The following is a 21,816-nucleotide window of genomic DNA, read 5'->3' as shown; positions in this document are numbered from 1 at the left end:
GTTTAATTTAAAACTTGTTTTTGTATTTTGTTGCCAATAAAACTGCATAACGTAATACTTTGCTCATATTAAATATAAAATAAATGTTCATTCAGATTTTTGTTGAAATTACAATGCATTACCATTTTTAATGACTGGTAGACGTAATCTAAAAAATTTTAAATACAATCTAAAAATTATTTTTGCATCATTTACATGATTGATAATAAAAATAAATAAATTCAATTTATGATGGACAGGTTGAAAAAAATTATTTGAATATTTTTCCAAGATAAGCCATCTAACTACAGGGTGCCATCTCATTTTAGATTTGTTTTATTGTGATTTTAAAAATAAAATATCTGTGAAGATTATCTTTTGTTATTAAAAAATCATTTTTCAAAAATTACGTACCACTATAACACAAGAATTTTATTTTAGAATCCTTGAATAAATAAATTCTGCGACTAAATTTTAATATACCATCATTCTGAGGCTTATAGAAAAAAAAAATTCATTTCAAAAAAAATTTTTAGAAAAATAAACAAAATATTTTTGAGAAGAATGAATAATTCATCAATGAAGAACTGAACCAGTTAAATTTCTAAGAGCTTATGAATGAAAAAAAAAACTTACAGAAGAAAACATCAAACGTACAAGGAAAAAGTATCAATGAATTTGAACCGATAAATCATTTTCGATCATCGGTATCCAAATTTTCACAAAACTGTTTTATTTACAGAAAAACTTCCACAAACAATGCAATGCTCCTGAATTGAATAGTAAAGATGCACTTGGACACTTTGTAAAATTCAAGTATGAAGTGTACTCGTTCATTGTGACGAGTATTGATGTCTACTGGTTGTTTGTGTCATGAGAATATATCCCAAGGGATGCAAGACCTTAGAGACTGTGTAGCCCACCATGAATTCACTCTCCAGAGGAATCAACGATAATATTCCTCGAGTGTGTTTGACACGTAGGCTGAGCATTTTATCTCGACTAATCTTTAAGTTTAAACCATTTATCATCTTTAGTGGAATATTAAAAACTCATTAGTGATTCAATATTTTCTTATGCTATGATAGTAAACCAAGAAATGCAGATATTTTTCAGATTTTTGATATGAGGAATTAACATGAAAAAGATGAATTTAATTTACGTATTATAATTTGTGATAATTATTAAAAAATTTCAATTAATAAGCAACCAATATTGAATACATATTTATCAGTTGTTTCTCTTCTAGTACAAACAATCATAGAAGATTTATTAGTAAACAATTTTTTTTATTTCCTATTCAGACTGTTTTCAATTAATAAAATCATCATTGATCAAATTAATTGGATAAAAATTATTACAAAATAATTATTTTAATCATAGAAAATGAATACATTGAATGCAACAAAAATTTTTTAAAGTCCACCAAAAAAACAATCTGTTAAAAATTTGATTTCTTGTCATGTTTATTTTCTGAATGCATCATTTTTTATATTTTATTATCATCAAGTTCGTTCATCTGAGATAAAAAGCTATGTTGGATGGTGATACAGACTTATAGGGCTAACACTTGTATATCCTGACCAGATCTATAGTCATAGTTTGGAGTCATAGAGCCACGGGGTGCTAATGACGATCGATTATCACGCGTTCTTAGTTGTTCATTCCAAACTTCTCCCAGTGCTTTTGTATGTAGAGGCCTATTAGCCGGTTGGATGCAGTGTCTTCATATTTTATGTTGTCTCTTCTGATTCATCTTGAAAGAAATTTTTTTTCCTAAATGACAGAATTGGATTTGTCACGTTTTGAACGTGGTATTTGTGGTATTTAAGATGATGTCGACTTTTTAAAGGCGTCTTTTAATTCTATATGTGACGAGAGAGAGATGTAGAAAGACGAAATATGAGGATGAATGTTCTTCAAAAAAAGTCTATAAGAGGATTACGTATTACTTACATGTATTGAGAGAATTAGGGAATAAAATATTGGAGTATGTCTTCTTATAAGTATTCTATGCAATATTTATTTCATTATTTTCCTCAATTTTCACCCTTTAAATAAAATCAATGCCTAGAAAAAATAATCTAAGCTTATTTGACATTACTTTGTCAAAATTTTCCCTTGAGGATCATCAATTATTTAACCATCAACAATACCTTAAAATGGAATCTGTCAGAAGAAAATTCTTTCACTAGTATTCCAACTCAAAATATGATATGATACAGTCTATTCTTCAAGGATTATGTCCTTTAGTAATTTTTGAATTCTCCAATTCGCGAGTACTTATTGACTTCCGGGTGCCACCCACAGTGTTTATGCCAAAAGATCCTTCAAACTTGTGTCACATTGTCAATAGCAAAGTGATGGATGTTTTGGTCTCACGAGATATTACATTGACCTAAAACATACCACAAACATCAATATCTTGGACTCTTTTACGAAAGCACATGTCCATTTTGGACATATTTGTTTATCTTTTAAAGATTTGTTTGACAAGAAAAATCTCACAAAATTTAATAAAAAATGATTGTTCTGAAGTTTTACCTGAGTTGAGCTAGCTAATAGTATTGATGTCTTGGAGAAAAATAATGTCATGTCGAGAGATAAAATTCAAAGAAAAGTTTTCGTAGAGTTGGTGGATGAGATATTATCTGCGTAAATAATCTTACAGGATGACAATATTTTTAATTCCAAGCAGGATGTAACAGGATCAACAAGTCCTACGGTAATGTTATATCTTGTGGACCCCCATGCGGCTAATCTACTTTGGAGTTTCTCGCTGCGGAAGACTACGGTCCAGGGTTAACTTTTAATCTACTTAAGTTTTAGACCCTGCATGTTGCTAGAGAACAAGAGAAATAAAATTGAGACAGCTTGTAACTCACACATAAGACTTTCCATGTAAACCACAAATCGTGATGACCTTATAACATCTCTAGAAAAAATATTCACATTATGAACATCTTTTAAATGACCACCTCTAAGCGTAACAAATAGTAGTATTAATGAAGGTAAGATCAAGCTTGATGTTGAATACACTTCACACGGTGTAGAAACATTTTTTGATGATAAAATTCAATTGACAAGCAGTCATTCCAAGTTCTATCCTGCATTCAAAGCAGTATCAGCAAAGACTGATCATCTTCACAAATAAAATACACACATGTTGGAATATAATTTTTGGAGCAATCATTTCAACATTAATTGAAAGATATTTTAAATATACATGTGATTATCTTGATGCAAATTTTATTTTCTTCTTATTAAGATCCATCTTCATTACAGTAATTCTTTTAAATAGAGTGCAAATGACATGAAGTATTGCACTCATAAAAAATAATATAACGAGTTATAAAGCGGATACGCGTGTCATGAACTGCCAGCAGTTGGTGGTAAGTTAACATGACAAAGTTTTCTAGGTCTTAGACGGTTATGCTATTGAATATCTCATAAAATGGTGTCTAAATGATCTGGTCGGGTCTCAAGGCCTGTAATTATAACAAGAGGTCGAGGGAGATAATTTCATGCTGTCCACACGTCCGACTGTCCATCAACTCAAAAGGGTAACAACACCTCAGACACGTTTTCTATTCTCCAATCCGGTATATAAGGTCGAAGTCGGAAACACTTCTGGGTAGATTCAGGTGTGTGATGTTGAAAGATACACGAACACGAGTGCGGTTTTCACGCATTAAAACAATCGAGCTGTTTCCCCTTAGGCTCACCTCCATCACATATGTCTCACTCTTGTTCATTCCTTTCTTTTTACACATGCCGCAAAACTTTCTCTTTGTGTATTTTATTTCTCTCTCTGTTTTCCGCCCACTCAACGCGACTAATGGTAATAAAACAACCAAGTTTCTGTCTCGTATCTAAATTTATACTTGTGTGCCTGAGGTTTGTGCTAAAACAAACACATTTGCTGCTCTCCCTTTTGCTCTTATATGGGTTGTCAATCATTTTCTCTTGTTTCATCATGATGACGATTAAGTTGAAAGCTACGTGCTTCAGATCCATTTCACTGTGTTTAAAACAAACAAGTCGACCTCTTCAACCATCTCAATTTGTTCTTTGTGCTTAGTGACATATCGTTGTCACTCTTTCACACTCCTTTTCTCAATAACCCGAAATATTCGTGTCTTGTTGCTTGTAGGTGGAGATTTATCAAATTAACGAATCGTTTTATTAGACAAAATACACACAAACCGTGACGAGAAATTCCTGCCGGTGCATTGTCGTCAAGCTTTGCCTGGAATTAGATTCGCTTCGGCTTTAGATAATTGGATTGTCTTGTGTTTGTTCAAGGATAGGTTCATCCTTTTTTATTGTCACGTGTAATTTTTTATTCCAAAGTCAACGAACATTCCATTTTTTTTCAGATTAATCTTCTCAAGTCTACAGCTAAGAGTGAAGATCTCATCATAAATCCAAAGTGAGACTAAAAAAAAAAAATTAACGTCATCATCTTTTCTGGATCATAATCACAACAGCTAGTGATTCACAAACTCGACGAGACATAAAAATTTGAACCTTCCCAATCTACTCAATAGAAAGGTACTTTATGAGATTTTTTTCTTACTAAACTTTTCAAGATTTTTCTATTGAGAACAATAGAGTCACTAGAGTTAAGGGAATAAATTCGAGTAAAAATTTTTTTTTTACCTTAGACCATGGTGCATTCTCAGGATAACGAGGACATCTAAAAACCCTGGTACCCTTTCGAAGACTCAGCGTGTGCTCCTGTCTAAAAGGGTGAAGGAAGTCTCCTTTGACGTTTGGTGCACGCGTGTTCTATGACAGAAACAAACGTTATAAATGTAATCAGGCAGCTGGAAAAAATTGGCTGACTAGATGCATTAAACTACAGCATGGTGGAGGGAATCAAACCTGTCTCATAAACCAACGTTCAACAATACCTGTAACAATATGAGCAATGCCATGAATCCAACATAGATACATTATCGTTGAGTATTAAGAATGAAAACATTTGTAAGTGTAAAAATTTTTAATGTATCTCTCTCATTACTCATATCCAGCTTTTTTCTTTTTTTTTTATCCTTCTCTTTTATATTATTGCATTTTTTATTCTCTAAGCAACATCCCCCATAATTTTTCCGTGTGTGTTATTCTAATAAATTCTCTCATTTCCGACTTGAACACATTCATGTTCGTTTTAAATTCGAAACTTTACGAGCATACACGCCCAGGATAAAACGTGTCTTTACGATTTGTTTTCAGAGACCCCGAAGCTATTAGCTTGATAGTCTGTTGCTGGTAATAAAGTACGAGATTTAAGTAGAAATAAACGACATGGATTATATTTTTTTAGTAGAAAAAAATTTTTAATTTTTCGTTTTATTTCAAACACTTGACGTTTGTCAATCTCTCTCTTTTTTTTTTAGATTTAGATATATTTTTCAATTTCCCTGTGGTAATTTATTTTTGAAGGAATTTATATTATTTGTTAGTTTAGTAGTAAACTGGCGGAAGTGTAGAGATTTTTGTTTGATTGAAAAAAACCATGTGCAGCTCGTTCTATGGTACTTAGACTCATCAACCACGTGTGCACGTGCAGAATACTCTAACTTCCATTGAAATCTAAAACGATGTGTGCTCTATCACCAAATTATCTCGTTGTTGCCGTTCAGCCAACAACTACTTAGGAGTATATGTTTTATGCATAAAAAGATAATGTCACACCACATGTATACTCTTCCACTCTTCATCTATCACACATAGATTGATAAAGGCAATCTTAAGTGGATCTGTTTTGTTTATAAACCTGTACTTTGAGCACATATTTTACCTACACTTTATGTATTTATTGACTGATAAATAATAACATCTGTTATTTCATAATATTTTTAAAATTCATTGTTTGTTCAGTGAAAATAAAAAAAATCCAATGTCGATGGGTTTTTTGACTCCAAATGATGTTGAAGATTAAGCTGCTGGTATTTTTCTCAGCACACCATTTTTTTTAATTCTGGAAAAATAAATTTGTTATTCGAAAATAAAGACTTATTCTTACGTAAAAGAGAAGAAAAGTTACCAAATCTCGTGATCACAAAAAATTCTTTTACATGAAATAAATTCTTGAATAGAAATCACTTGTGATCGAATTTCATCTTGAAGAAATGTATTCTGAAAAATGCTCTAATGGATTTCAAATGGACATTGGTCATTTTGATCAGTAGAATTGATTGCAATCTTGTCTTAGTTGGATCAACGTCAACGCTACAATAACACAAAATATGCAACAATACAAATCGTATCAACTGCTCGTGTTCTGGAAGATCTTCCAACGACATCGTGAGAAAGTCGTGGTGCTAACATTTGACTACATAAATTATTAGCTGCTGCATTTCTTTATTTTATATTATTTCTCATCAACAACTCTGTTTTAAATTTTTACAACCAAAACAATTTACTTTTTAGATTGATTTCTTTGGAAAACAATTAAAATACTTTTTTGGAGCATTAAATTGCTCTAAATGAGCAGCATGTACAAGACTCGAATAATAAAAAAAACAAGCTCTAAATAAATGTGATATTATTTAAAAATCTGAGTTCGATCACTTGATTTATTATTTCGATTATCCTGATCAGAGCAAAAAAAAAATATTGCTAAAAATAAATTAACTTTTTAAATTTTATTTTAATGAATAATTAATGATGATCATATGAGAATATAGTGAACGGATTAAAACATCATTTACATTAATAATTCAGATATATCTGAACTTGAATGCTACATGACAAAGTGATGACAAAAACAAGTGATAAACCGTTCTCCCAGATGATGATGCTGTTGATGATGGTATCTTTATTTATAGGAAGATCCTATAAATTTATTTCATTGAATAAGATATAAAATAAAAAGGCGATCGGACTCGACGATAAGTGTCAAAATTGCAGGTATAATAACCTCTAAAATATAATAGTAACACAAGCCATGTCGGTTTCTTCTGACAAATTTCAATACTACTGCTCTTTTTAAGTCTCTATACATGAAAGATTGTCCTTTTTTTCAATTCCTCTTTTTCACTCTAGTTGTGTATCCTGATCGTTATCTCGTATATTCCCTTGATGCTCTCTATAAAATATGGTATCTATGTATGTATCTGTAAAATAAACTACTAAATATCATCAGCTGATCAATTCCAAAAGGGAAATAATTGAAAAAATCTTAATTAAGATGAAAATACATCACTTGATTAAAAATTAATTTCCGATTAAAATAAGGTTATGTTTCAGTTTACACTAGAGAGTTGGTCTACACTTGATACCTTCGGATGGCTATCCGGTTTTCCAATCGAATTAAACTTCTCAAGACAGCCGGTTAAGCCGAGATGTAGCAGGAGGGGGGTCTCCATTCGTGGCAGATAAAAGAAGGACACCAGGTAATAATATATTGTCATTGGGTAACGTCTTGATGCCGCCTCGCTGCATAATATATTAACGATGAACGTATATACCAATTCATATAGACTATTACACGCACGCGCACATCTTTCGTACGTTAGTTTGTCTCATCGTTCTCTTTCTTTCAGACCAATATAACTCTCGCAAAAGGCTCTCTCATACCGAACGATAATGCCCCTCGTAAGTCATAGTGATGTATATGCTCGTTCGCACTTCTATAAGACCCTTTCACGGGTCTCCAACCGTACCTCAATCGTGCCAATGTACTTTTCTGGGACTTTGCCATTTCATTTATATAACCTATACAGTGATATACTTTAGGGATATTGTGAAAAACAGCTCTCTTTTTTGAATGGTCATTAAAAGGATTATATACACTTGAATATTTTATTTTAAAATATTTTAAAAGGTAAATTAAAGGTTATAATATTATATAAAGTGTATACATTATTTTTATTTAGTAAAATTATTTTTTGTAGGAAGTTAGTTTGAAAAATAAATACTAATGATTAATTGTTGATATAAATTTGAAGAATTAATTGAATATATTATTGAGTGTGTAGAGCAATCAATGAATTAATATAATTCAATCCTAGTATTAGATATCTTTTCATTTCCTCTATTTATATTTATTTGTTTTTTCTCCTTATTTAGACGTAAGATTTGGGCATAGCCGGCTTAAATTTCATTGATGCTACTAATACCGAGTTCAAAAACACGGAAATTAGTAATGAATGAGCTTATTCACATTGGAGTACAATTCTGAAATTGGTGGGTGGATTTTGATTGAAGAAATAAAATCCCCGGAAGTATATAGAGGCATCAAAATTAAGCCGAATTGAGAGACTTAGAAAAGAGTTGGAAGAAGGAGGAGAAAAAGACGAAAAGTAGTTCTTTAATAAGCACGAGCATGTGTGGATTATCATCAGGGGCCACCAACAATAGGCCCGTAAACTAGATCTGGAGCAAGGAAAGGGTTGGAAAGACAACAGCAAGAAAAAAGGGAGAATATATATGATAAAGAGTAGGGGAAAGCGTCGTAAATCATCGGTTAACGCACTGTTTAGGCGGGGCGGTTTCACGGTGGGTACAGTCTATGCATGGCATGTACACTAAATAATTCCACCACTCGCAATAGGGTGCAAAACAAGCTCTGGGTTCATGCGTGCGCTCTTATAACCCGAATGAACCCTCTATCTACAAATGAGAACTACTTACAAATTGACGTCTTTATGCGATACTTTTGCAAACCCATTTTTTATGCCCCTCCATTCAATTCAATCATGTTGTCTAAGTACATTAGAATCATGAAAATTATATTACTTATACTTTATTCTTTTCATTACAATTGTGATATATATACCTTTTCAATCCCAGGTGAATCAGAATTTTAAATCAACTTTTATTTTATCGAATTCAATACTCTTTCATGATCAGCTAAAGTATCAACTATTGCTCTAAGAATAATCAAATATTCAACTTATAATACAGGCAACCTTTTTGACTACGTTCTGATCATTTCCAGCCTGACTTTAAAGTCATACTGTTTTTCATTTAGGCTAATAAATTCAGCTCAATTGTGTGTAATATTAATTTTAATTTTTTTTATTGATAAAAAAGATTATAAACTTTGCTAAGTGCTTAATCAACGATATCAAAATAAAATAAATATATTGGCTGATCATTGATTAGCCTCAGGCAGGATATTCATTTCTCCATTCATTGGACTCACAAAGCATAGCAGCTAAAACTAATTACCATGTTCTTCGTAGCAACAATATCAATGAATTGCAATAAATAAATTTGCTGGAAGAATAAAAACATTTGGTGTATGACAAATTGATGTTACTTGTGACAGTAACATGGAAATATAGATAAATGTTTCTAGCTCGATCAGTGGAGTTACCTACTAGCAGAATTCTATTTAAAATCATGAAGAATAAAAATAGATAAACAATAATTTGTATAAATTTATTTCAATAAGTGTTGCTGCTGGTGCTGCTGCATGTTGAAAGAAATGAATTTATCACAAACTACCAAGCAGAAAGTAGAGCCCATGAGCACTTGCAGTACCAAGTAAAAAGTTGATTTTAACTGGAGTGTCGTGAATTGTCAATGTTGCTGATATGAATAAATTTAAATACTGATGTTGTCATGTCAAAACAGTATGTAATCTGGCATCATGCAGTCCCAAATATACAGTTTTTTCAGCTTATTAACAATAAATAATCCTGATCAACTTCAACATAATGATAAAATCAAATATTTATTTAATATGAAGTAATAAAGCTGTTTGATGGAATCAATTTCATCAGATATCATTCTTGGTATTCCTGAAAAATATTGAAGCCATGCTTTGAATGGATGGAAGATTATTTATTATAAACTTGATATTGAAGATAATGATCAAATGTTAATTCAGGAGAGCAAGTATATAAATACGTCCTCGAGAGCCACATCCTTTACTCAGTTGAACCAATCCCAAGGAAGCTTCTTCCTCCCTTCGATGGATGTCAGATAAGATGAAATCGGTAAGGACAACCCGTTTTCGAATCTCGGGCAAGTCTTGGGCGGGGCTTTATCAGTTAAAAACAGGAATTCTACCATTTTATTTAACACACAACTGGTTTATCAACAAAATCATCACCTTTTTCTATCGACATCATGTTTACAATATTTTTATTTTGCTTTCTATGCTAACATTAGCATCATTCATAACTTTAATCGACTCTCCCTTCAAAAAAGGAATACATATTGATCAAGAATAACTCTGATGAACTTATTGTTGGTCTAAAGTATTGAAGTCTATCCAGCATCAGACCAACTCGGTCATCAACCTATTTAATTGAAAAACTGTTATCTTGGTGAGAAGAAAAATGGGTAATAATGTAAAAGACAAATCAGCTTTTAGTTATTATCATTGACCAGGTGGAGTTGAAGATCCAGTCTGTGCAGAGATATCATTAACACCTTAACATTTCAACATAGCATTCGTCTTGCTTTTGAAAGGCCGCACTAATCCGGCGCGGTCGCGTTTTAAGCGGAGCAGCACGCGATGCGACATATTTATGGCTTGTTTTTAAATATTAAATGATACAAAGGTGCCGCACTTTGAAGGCCCAAAGCTGGGAAGAAGCTTTTTTATTGTATGCAAAATTCCAATAAGACCGAAAGAGAAACACATTTCGATTTGTATATATAAAAGCTTACAGCTTTATTCTACACTTTTTTTTGGCAGAATGGAGATGTTATATTAGGTCTCTCACCAGGGTAGCATGACGAATTTCAAACCCAAATTTATTGCATCTCCAGTCTTTGAAAAAAAAGAAAACGTCATCAGAGCGTTTTTAAAGATAAATGATAAATATGATTGAATATTGTGAAGCTTAAATAGTTTTTAAAATTGATATGTTCGTAAATGACACATGCACGATGCTTGTTCATGGACAAGACATATTTATTATGTATTGGAATTGGTCGTGGTTTGTTGGCGTCTTGTTGGACTGAGTCTCGAGTCAATGCAGGTGGATGTGCTCCCACATTATGACAAGTGCAGATCACCAGCTTTGTATTGCCTGCAGAAATAAAAGAAAAACCATTAAGTATATATATACACAAACGCTTTCATGTTAGATATACTCGATTGATATAGCTTAGTAATTTCCTGCACGTCTTTATATATATATTGTTCACCTAACATTTACTTGATATGAATTATTCTTTGTCAACCCTCACTAGCACACGCACTTATCCATTTCATATGCTTTCTTAGTTTTTTTTTACTTTTGCAACACACGCGACAATATTAATACATCAAAGAAGTGGTATAGACTAGACGTCAATAAGTTTAAAATAAAAGTTCGCTTTGGTTATAGAATAGGACTTCTACTTGTTATTAATTACCCACTTGGTGGCCAAGTTGTCTAGCTCTCATGATTGTTTTTTAATTGACTAGAGAATAATTTTTCTTCAACTTTTGAATATAATAATTAAATTAACAAAAAAAAGATTGCAAAATAATTTTTTTTTACCTTATTAAGTAGCTTGGCTTAAAAGGTGTTTAATGATTATTTACAACTTAGACATGATCAGAAAATGTACCTTAGAGTTGATGGTCAATGTCATGATACAATAATTTTTAATTTTTATGTGATTAAACAATTATATAATGTTTATAACAATAGCAATTCATTGTTTTGTTCAGTTATGTCTATGGACATTTGAACATTTAAATTTTCACGGGAATAAAACAATCAATTACTGACAAAACCAAGACAGCCTCTTAAAAATATTTTCCACAATTGTGGTTTCGGAGATTATGGCCAACAACAGCAATTTGATATGGAGATTAGTACAAAAGTAATTTAATTCTGCGTAACGAACAACTACTGTAAATGTCATTGGAATAGGATTGTGCATGCTTTGTTAATAGGATAGGATACATCACTCCAGGTACTTCCATACTATGTTTAAGCATAATATTCTTACTGAAATTATTATAGGCTTAAATACATGCTTTCATGATTATTATTCATCGCAACCATATATAGAAGTAATCTTAAGTAGATTTTCTATTTTTTTTTTCTAAAATAAACGACTGCAACAAGCATATACTTTCAGCAACATATACTCACAGTTATTCTGCATTATAAATTGCAACTGCCTGACATATCTAATATTATAGTTTGCAAAAAAATAGTCTATCATACAGAAAAAAAGAGAATTATTTTTTCATACCTGTAGGGAACTCCACCATAATCATCATTCCATTATTGCTACTTTGCAATTCCCTATTGCATTGTAATTGATTTCTTCGAAGTTCAGAGTTCCCTCCACTTTATTTCATATCAATATTGAAAATTATTGTTGCAAATAAATTTTGCAATAACCAATCATCTATTTAGTGGGTTTTAAGCAGCCTTATATTATGATAATGGAAATATTTTTCTGTAACAATAATAAACTACAAAAAATGAACTACATAATTCATACAATAATCAACGTCTAATGATATAGTAATCTCCAACTTTGATTTAAAAAATCTTTATAGAAATTTATTGTCGCCAATCTTAGAATGAAACAAAAATTTAAACTTTAAAGAAAATATTCAATACTTGTTTAAAATTAAATTTAAACCATGAACCCACAGAGTATTGCTATCACACTAATCTATCAAGAATTTAATTATGCTTAGGTTTCAGATGATAACAGATGAACCCATCATTGCAGATTTATCCAACCAGCATCAGTATCTGAGATATAATCAGTCTGCATATCATTTGGATGGAACATTACAATTAAATACCAGGGTGGAGAGTGATATCTGAGACGTCTCTTTTGGGGTAAAAAGCCGGCAGTCATGGCCTAATTCCATGAATACGAGTGATGTTATTGTAAGTAAACCCTTATTCGAGTACTTTTTGACTTCACGAATGCCATCTGCCCCAGTACCGTAAAGCATTCGAGGTTGGTATCATACATATGAAAGTGTAACAATGCATACATATGTCCGCAAACTCATACACTAGCGAAAATAGTCTGACTATCGAGACGAATGACTCTCACATACACTCTCAAAGCATGTCTTCATGTTTGATTTAATGTTTCAGGGTTTCATTCCCCTTCTTATTCCTCTATCGAGACTCAAAGTGTCTCTTTTCTCTCTTCATCGATGTTTTTCCCTAGGGACTCCTAGTTACCCTAGGGTACCTCGGGAACATTGTGTTCCAGTTACATATTTATCGTGTAACAAATAGGCGTACAGTGTTATGATATCGTTGGAGACCACTGGACTGGTTCGTTTTCGCACACAAGGGGTACATAACTGCCCTATTTTCTCATTTCTCATTCTCTCACTCATCAGATTGATATGTATATACATATATATTAGCCTCGTGTCTACATGTATGTATGTTTCAGTGACTATGACACAAGGACAGCTGTTGCACTTTCAGAACGAAACATTTGCGGTAACATGCTTGGTGATTTTAACAATACTCGTGAAATAAACAAGTCAATTATCTGGACATGAGAAAAAAATAGACACATGTCTTTCAATTTTATTCAGTGGGAAACATTGAACGGTATTCATTATCTATTTATAGTTAGGAAAATGAAGGTTGTTAGAAACATTTGTTGTTCAACCTGTAATCAATATTTTGCTAACAGCTTGGTCATTGTTCTGATCTGTAAACGACTTCTTGGGGAACATGGTACTCGTCGGATACTTATTATTATTCCTAATTACCAGTTTGATATAATCTAGTCGTGTCCTGCTTTGGAATATTCCTAAATCAAGAATAATTTTATTCTTAATTCAGCACTTCACTTCTTCATCTAGGAATATTATTTTTTCTTCAAATAAATTTATCAGTATTTTTTGATTGAATTTGAATATTTTCAAAGATATCTGTTGCTAAACCATCAAAAACATTATTGTCTCAGGTTCTCCATTTTACTAGAAAGAAAAAATGTCCAATATTCCAAATATGATTGATGTCTCCTCAATGTTCCCATGAGCTCAATCCAACCCAGTTGTTGTCACATCTTTTTCCAAAAAAGAAGTAAACACAGTCTAAACCTAGGGATAAAGATTAAGGATAAGAAACGGGTGCAGATTCTTCTCTTAGATGAATGAACAATACACTTGAACAAAAAGTAAAAAATAAAGAAAAAAAGTTAAGTAAATGTTCTGTTGGATAAAACCACAAAGTAGAGCGATAAATGTCATCGGTTGCGCACACATTCATCCACTTCTTGATGTAAAGACGGTTCAAGATGCTTTTGAGGAATTATGTTGGATAGTGTATGCAGCATCTCCGATATGAGATGCCATTGGCTGTGAATCTCCCTAGTCGCAGCACGAATCCTTTCACGGAGTTTTGACGCACAAAGCCTACGCCAAGAAGGCCTATTATCCCTGATCGAAAGGGGCGAAAGAAGTTGTGAAAAAAAAGGTGTAAGTCTTTTGTGCGTAGGTGTAAAATCCTGCGGTGACAAGGAGTGTGTGAGGGAAAATGTATTCGAGAATAAGTAACACATATGTGATTGAATATAAAAATGAAAGAGAAACAGGGAGTGAAGAGTCTTCGCAACCCTTTTCAATTCCATTCGTAGAAAGAAATAGGGAGCATGAGAAATCTTATTATAGACGATTTGTCGGGTTTGGAGAATTATAACAAACAGATGACAATGGCATCTGAAAGATCAAAAGAGGGAGGGAAAGTTTTATATAAAATTGTCTTTTAGATGTAAAAATATTGATAAATAACCCTACTTAACATGGATATAACATTTAAAGTGATTTTAAGATAGATTAACATTTTTTATTAAAAGCTAATTTTATTCAACAATTTATACATAATTAAATTAATATTATGTTATCCAATTGTCAATATCCTGTTTTTTTTTTCGATATTTTGACTCATGATGATTGCATTGGAGATCACATACAATTTTCCTTACTTTGAAGGATTTTGTATTGGATTTATAATAACACATATTTCATTATGCTGTTAAATGTTCCCACAAACATTATGCTCCACAGGAATTTTATTTATTCAACTGTTAAGGAATTAAAAATCAATGAAACATTAAATAACGACAATTACTTTAGAGTTCACACCTTTTGGAGCTTAGTCAATGTACCATAAACCATGAGGACTTTGCTTATTAGATAATTTAACATAATATGAATAAGTGGACGTAAATTTGATGGGTTTGCATTTTCAAGTAGTAGGATCAGAAGATTTGGTGCTCAAGTATTCCATGATGTGCATCAGGAAATACTTTAAGCTCATCTACTTCTTTCTTACCACATTATACCTCTGGGCTTCCATGGCATTCGAAGTCTCCCTCTGAAAAATGCACGCTCTCTTGGTTGCTCGAGTTCACCTTAACTAGATTAGGTCGAGCAATTGCACGCAATTACCTGCAGCCTTTGAATTGACACTGACATTACCTTCTATCTAGGATTTTCTCACATTCCTCGTGGGATGGTGGATATAAACTAGAAATTCTGAATCATTGTCAAGACCATCATACTCAAAATGAACTCATAACGTTTTTTTTCATCATAAAGGACAACAGATATTGCTTGTCATGTTTGTCAGGGTGATCGATATTAAAAAAAGGAAGAAAAGATTTCGAGTATTTGGCTGTCAATTTGATAGTTTATCGCGCTCTTGAAATGAATTGATCAGGTCGTATGGCATTTAAGACATTCGTTTAAGCAAACTCATGACTCAAGGATTTGGAATATATGAGATATAAAAAAATAAGGCTTGGAAAAAAGAGAGAGAAACGAGGAAGAACAGAAGTATTATATGTCGATGATGATGTTGATGATGATGATGATGATGATGATGTGTGCGTTTAATAATATGAAATAAACGGAGGCAGATGCCATTCGAAAATTCTTGAGTGTATGAGATACATAAGAGGGGAGAAACAGATAAAAAATGCCAAGTTGTCACTCTGATCATGTCAAAAAGTTCTCCTGAACTCTCCATACAACCCTATTCGACTCTGTGTTCCCATTTTGCAATGATGACATCTCGACAGCTCTGAATGCTGCAACGTTTTTTCTTCCCTTTCTCAAGAGGGTACAACTTGTACTTATGATTATTAATGTGAACTTGATATTAAATACAATATAAACATAGTTTGAAATTAATTCATAAGTTATTTTAAAAGTATTTTCATGTTAGTGCTCTGTTTTATCCTTTTTATTGTGCTTATGTCAGCTGGTATTAATTATTTTTTAAAGTCATTTTGTTGAATAATTATTGGATGCTTTTAGTTTAGGATATACATATTTTACTTGGTATTAGTTTGAAGTCAATTTGTAAATAGTTTAAGTAGTTCCAATATTTTGAGGTCTATCTGAATGACATTTTGAAAATCTACATCTAAACACAACTCAAGATAAAATATAAATAGTTATTGATTACTTGGAATGTCAATGTTATTGTTTACTTTTGGATATCAAAATCTTTTGATGATATTCAAGAATTTTTCTATAACAAATTAAATGAAAGAAAATTTATTCTGAATTAGAGAAAATGTTGATGATTGATTTTGGAGTTGATCTACATTGAAAAGAAAAAGATTTAGTATATTCAGCTGAATTGTCTAGATGAGGAAGTTTGGTCAATTGAACTCGCATGCAATATTTATTTATTAATATTAAATTAAATGTTCATGATAAAATAATTATTTTACTGAAATTTAATTTGAATATTCTGTGAAAAATTTTTTAATTTAACTGTACGAAGAAAGTAACCAGAAAAAAAGACTTTTATGATTAACTTGATTGCAGATTACAATTAGGCACAGGGAAAGGGTTCAATGTTGACATAGAAATTTCTGGACAAAAGAGAAAAGAGGATTATCACACCCGCAACATCTAACCACAAACGTAGAAACATTCTCAGTTAGAAATATCATAATTAATGGTTAGACTTTGTAGTTTGTCTACATAGAGGCAAGGCTTATTGAATTCTCCATGTCAGAAGTACGGTAGCTTACAATTATTATTTTGTTTTTCTCCCATGAAAACCATAAATAATTGAAGACCTTTGTACTTATTTGCTGATGCTAGGCTTAGTTGAATATACACCAGTTAAAGGACTTAGCCATATTCCTCAATCACCTAGGATTATCGGTTTCTGCAGATTTGTCCAGTAAACTTTCCATTCATTTCTCTTACAATTATGACTTGCAAAACCACAAAGAGATTTATGACTTATTGATTGTTCAATTACACTTGACGTTTTACTTATTCTCAAGACATCCAAGGTTTATTTACATTTATTTTTGAATATAATTATATTAATTTGTTATTTATTCCTTCATATTAGCATTTCGTTTGCTCATTACTTCTTTTAATAATAAACATTACTTACAAGACAATTTCAGTAGATAAAATAATAAATAATATTTTTAAAAATTGCAATTATCATTACATAATTCAACATAAATATTAAATGAGTATTTTTAAATATTCATTCGTAATTTCTCAATGTAAATTTTTATTTAATATAAAAGATAATATTTATTGAATAATTTATTAACAATAAAATAAATAATCATTCGTTGCCAGTTATTAATTTCTGTAAATGAAAAAATGATCACTGAAGTAGAAATTAGAAAAAAATTATGAACTCCAAATCATGTGAAATATTTATTTTGCACTACTGATATTGTGTTTATTTCTTTATTTTTTTTTCGAAAATTTTTTGTCGGCAGTATCTATTTCGCAACTCAATTTAAGTCCTGCATATAAAATTTCAGAAATAGTCCAGTCAATATGTTTTAAAAAAGGACGAAAATCGGAAGTTCATTAAATATTAATTAATTCAATTTAATAATCATATTTTTATTGACGAAAGATTAAAGGAGGCATTCGTAACCACATGTCATTATAACTTTTTGGTTGTTTATAAAGAAGAAATGGCTTTTATTTGATTAAATATCTTGAAAATAAGGCATCGAAGCTCGAAACATAATACTCATACTATTTATCAAATAATTATTTTCCTATTATTATAATTTTTTAAATTTAATAAATTATTTATGTATACGTAAAAAAATAATCACAGTAACACAACTGTTTGATTGTATTAATCAAAACTTGGCGTATATTTTGAAACTGGATTCAAGTACTGTACATGAAATTTCGGAAAGACAAGAATATGCTGTGACTATTGGTATTATGAAAGGTTCTCGAACTGGAACCGCAGGAGGTCGGTATGGGCGTGCCTGAAGGCAATACAAGCAAAGGGTTTTAGTAAGAAACCGAGTAATAAATCCGCTAATGAGTGTTGTATGCGCAAGCGCTAATCTATGCAACCGCAACGTTGCTCCGCCCTTTGCTTGGCTCGTCTTTCAACAAACGGATTCTCCTCTTTACCGCCTTTCTCTTTTTATTCTTTCAATGCATCTTGCATGCTTCACTGTTGGATGATTCCCTCATTAACAGGATTACTCATGTAAATATTGTAAATCATGTCCTTACTCAGAAAGCAAGACATTGCCATTGCAACTCCCACTAAAAGTCAATGTTTCTGCATACCATCATGTATTTACCATACCAAAGCTAATGCTATCTTCAAGTATTTCCTTTGTTGTTTTGCGGTTGGTTAACCGCAAGAAGGTTAAATATTTTATTTAACAAATACAGGTGTAAATAGAGGCCTGCTTTGGAGGTGAAGGTATTGAGGATTATGCTCCGAATAGATACCTGAGTGCACCGCCCCCGCCAATCGAAACGAACGAATCAGCCGCGAATCACCGGAGAGGTGCACGAATCAAGTGAAGACTCTTGCTCACGCGCGTGATTCACTTTCACTGTAACATACATCATCTGTCATTCATTCTATTCAAGTCTATTTTTTTTAATATTCACCAATAAATATTTTCCTAGTGAATATATATTTTTAAAAATTATATTAAAAAAACATCACGATATAAAAATTATTGATGATTATTTATTTTATTTTGGAGCATAAATATTGACCCTATTGTGTCCCACGTGTCTTTCTGATTTATTTATACAGAGCAGTGGTAAATAAAAGGCTTCAATTAGGGTAGTTTACCCCACTGCTTAATATTGTGATGCAGAGAAGACAAAAGACTTGAAGAAGAATGACAGAAGCTCGGTAAAAATATTTATTTTAAGCTAATCAACGTATGTAGGTGAATCAAATTTACACTGACCTTTAATAACAAATTTTTATTGAGTAAATGTGAGTTCACTGATAATTAATGGAATGAATTGCCTGTAAGGTGTCTTAACTTCACTGATGTCTAGATGAAATATTTACTCATTTGGCTATTTGGTGGAAAAGAAAATGTAGTTTGTTAATTTTATCATCAAAAAATTACTTCTTCCATAATTTTTTAAAATATATTACCTTGACTATTCTGGGACTTTTTATTGATAAATATTTTCTAAAATATTGATAAATAATTTTCTTAAATGTTACTGAAAATATACTGCGGCAAGTAAACATATTTAATTATTTATGATTTGCAAAAATAAATATTGAATAAAATAAAATTGATTTCAGAAGCTTTAAAAGTTTAAAAATATTTTTCCCCGAAATTTTTCATCTATTTTTATTTATTTTTTTTTTTCCGTAATAAATAGCCAGTTGATTAGACTAAGTTTCGAGCTTTAAATTGTCATAAACAGTGTCAGTTCTCCCACGCAAATGTTTGCATTGAAGAATTAGACACGGAAAAAGAAGTTGAAAAAAAAAAAAAATAATTCTTTACATTCATTATATTTCTAGCTACATACTAATTCCAACCACGTAGAAGAATATACATTTGACAAAGAAATATGATGCTTTAGACTTTATTCCGACCTAATTTCTAACAAGAATATACATGTATAATTGTTTAAAAATTCGTCAAAGACAGGCGTAACTAATGAAGTAATTACTTGATGACTTTAATGAGAGTATTATGCAAAAAGCGTTGGTATTGTTTATATAACATGTTTTATGTCTGAATATATATTTCTTCTTCATGCTCATTTATAATAATAACATGATAAATATCCCATAATACCTTATATAAAATTGTACAATACATATAATAGAAAAGGTAAAAAATAAAAAAGGTCGATGAAAAAGAGGAGAAAACGATCGCTGAGAAAAAAACTTGAAACAATCAAGAGACTTGTAATATTTGACCCCAGGCCTATTGCGCGAGTTAGCGGATCGTAGTGATCAGTTGAGGTCACGCGAGTCGCCACCCCAATTCGACTAATAGGGACAAATATCATAATTGCTGTCTTCACTAAGTATCCAAATAAATTGATGCGCTCTTATATGTTTTTAATGGGTATGAAACTGCTGATCTAACCATACATCCATACGTCTCTATTACATTACGCATAGTACATATAATATACAGTACAGCTCAAAAGTTTTCAATCACTTCCTCTTCAAACTATTCCGCAATATTGTTTTCAGTAATATTTTTGGGGATAATGATCAGAATCATCGAAAATTTTATTTTGCAATAGTCTCAGATAAAGTTAGATTTTATTCCCTGTTTAGAGACAATAAAATCCCTTTTTACCCGGCATGAACGTCTACTACTTCATTATGACAAAAAAATAAATTGCCATCATGGGAATAAGTGTAAAACACTTAATTCAACGAGATTTCATCCCTCGCCTTTGACTCGAGACGAAATATATCAGAATTGCCGATTATAATATAAAATATAATTATTCTATACTTCGAACTTTATAATTATCGATTTAATGGTAAACTGGGAATGAAAAATTTCAATTTTTTATGTCTCATATTGGTTAAGTATTAATTAATTAAATGTCTTTGATTGGTTTGCAAAAATTCAATTTGGCATTGAAAACCTTTGACCGGGAGTGTGTATCCAACATGTTGACGATAATATACAGTACTTGGAACTCTTTTAAAAGATATTATTTTATCAAAGCTTACTCATCCTCCGATCTTTTCTATTTTTTTTACCTTCTTCTCAACATCATCATCGTCTCAGTCGTCTTGGAATTCTGAGCACGCGCGAGTGTATGTTAACGACGATGTCTCTTTGCAGACGATTTGATTGTCAAGATAAACATTCTTCAATATTAACTGTCATGATACATATTTTAATAGGCAAATGTGAATTATTTATTTTCTTTCTTTATTTTGGCAACAGTTATTATTTTTTTTTTCAAATTAAATGTGTGCATGTATAAATAAAAGCTGTCTCTAAATATTTTTATTTCATTTTTTCTTTGATAAAGATTGAATCTAATTATAAACTGAGCAAGAATTTCAATGAGAAGAATTGCGTAGTAGCATTTATACCCATCATCTTTTTTAATAACACGATGCAACTGCTTTCCCCCTATCTGCCAACTGCCATTCCATTGGGTTCTCTGCGCGATTCAACCTGGTGTGGGCGAGCCAGGCCGCAGATCTCCACTTGACCTGCGCCTTGACGATATATTTATCTACCTAACTAAGGTCTGCGGTGTCAACACGAGTCAACAGTGGTCAATAAGCGATCAAGTGGTACCCGCGGCCCACACCAATCATTAAGTTTCCCGCGATCTAAACGTGGAAACCATCAGTAAAAACTCTACCGCATTCTTCTAATCTAATTATTCGTCTTCCGGTCTTTCATTCTTTTCTATTTCTCATTTTAGTTGATCCTTTTTGCTTAAAATTGAATGTAAAATTCAATTTGCTAATGAATTTTTATTGAATACATCCAATACCATTTTTTCTGTTCTAAAAAACAATTTTATTTTAAAAATAAAATATAAAAAGACACTCTTTATAATTTTAATTAAATAAAAAGTGTCTTTTTAATCAATATTAAAAAAATTAATATAACATATTAACTAAAAATACAATGAAGGGATTT

At 31.5% G+C, this 21,816-nt stretch overlaps 2 long non-coding RNA genes across 2 annotated transcripts in view; one reads left to right on the top strand and one right to left on the bottom strand.

Moving 5' to 3' along the window:
- Positions 1-1,474: 1,474 nt before the first annotated feature.
- LOC118067958 (uncharacterized) lies at positions 1,475-7,552 on the bottom strand. The gene is made up of 9 exons (XR_004690453.1): positions 7,193-7,552; positions 6,908-7,103; positions 6,032-6,216; positions 4,896-5,965; positions 4,642-4,770; positions 2,524-4,417; positions 2,136-2,377; positions 1,936-2,049; positions 1,475-1,844 (listed from the first exon to the last, which is right to left on the bottom strand). It is a non-coding gene; the product is annotated as an uncharacterized lncRNA (long non-coding RNA).
- Positions 7,545-21,816, top strand: part of LOC118067959 (uncharacterized) — a 26,562-nt gene continuing 12,290 nt past the window's right edge. The window contains exons 1-3 of the long non-coding RNA XR_004690454.1: positions 7,545-7,813; positions 8,059-8,487; positions 12,599-12,797. This is a non-coding gene — a long non-coding RNA (uncharacterized lncRNA). The remainder of the gene's footprint in view (positions 7,814-8,058; positions 8,488-12,598; positions 12,798-21,816) is intronic.

The sequence above is a fragment of the Chelonus insularis genome, unplaced genomic scaffold (assembly GCF_013357705.1).
Source record: "Chelonus insularis isolate UGA/USDA-ARS -01 unplaced genomic scaffold, ASM1335770v1 contig_398_pilon, whole genome shotgun sequence".
In the NCBI taxonomy this organism is placed as follows: Eukaryota; Metazoa; Arthropoda; class Insecta; order Hymenoptera; family Braconidae; genus Chelonus; species Chelonus insularis.
This window is presented reverse-complemented; position numbering and strand designations above follow the sequence as displayed.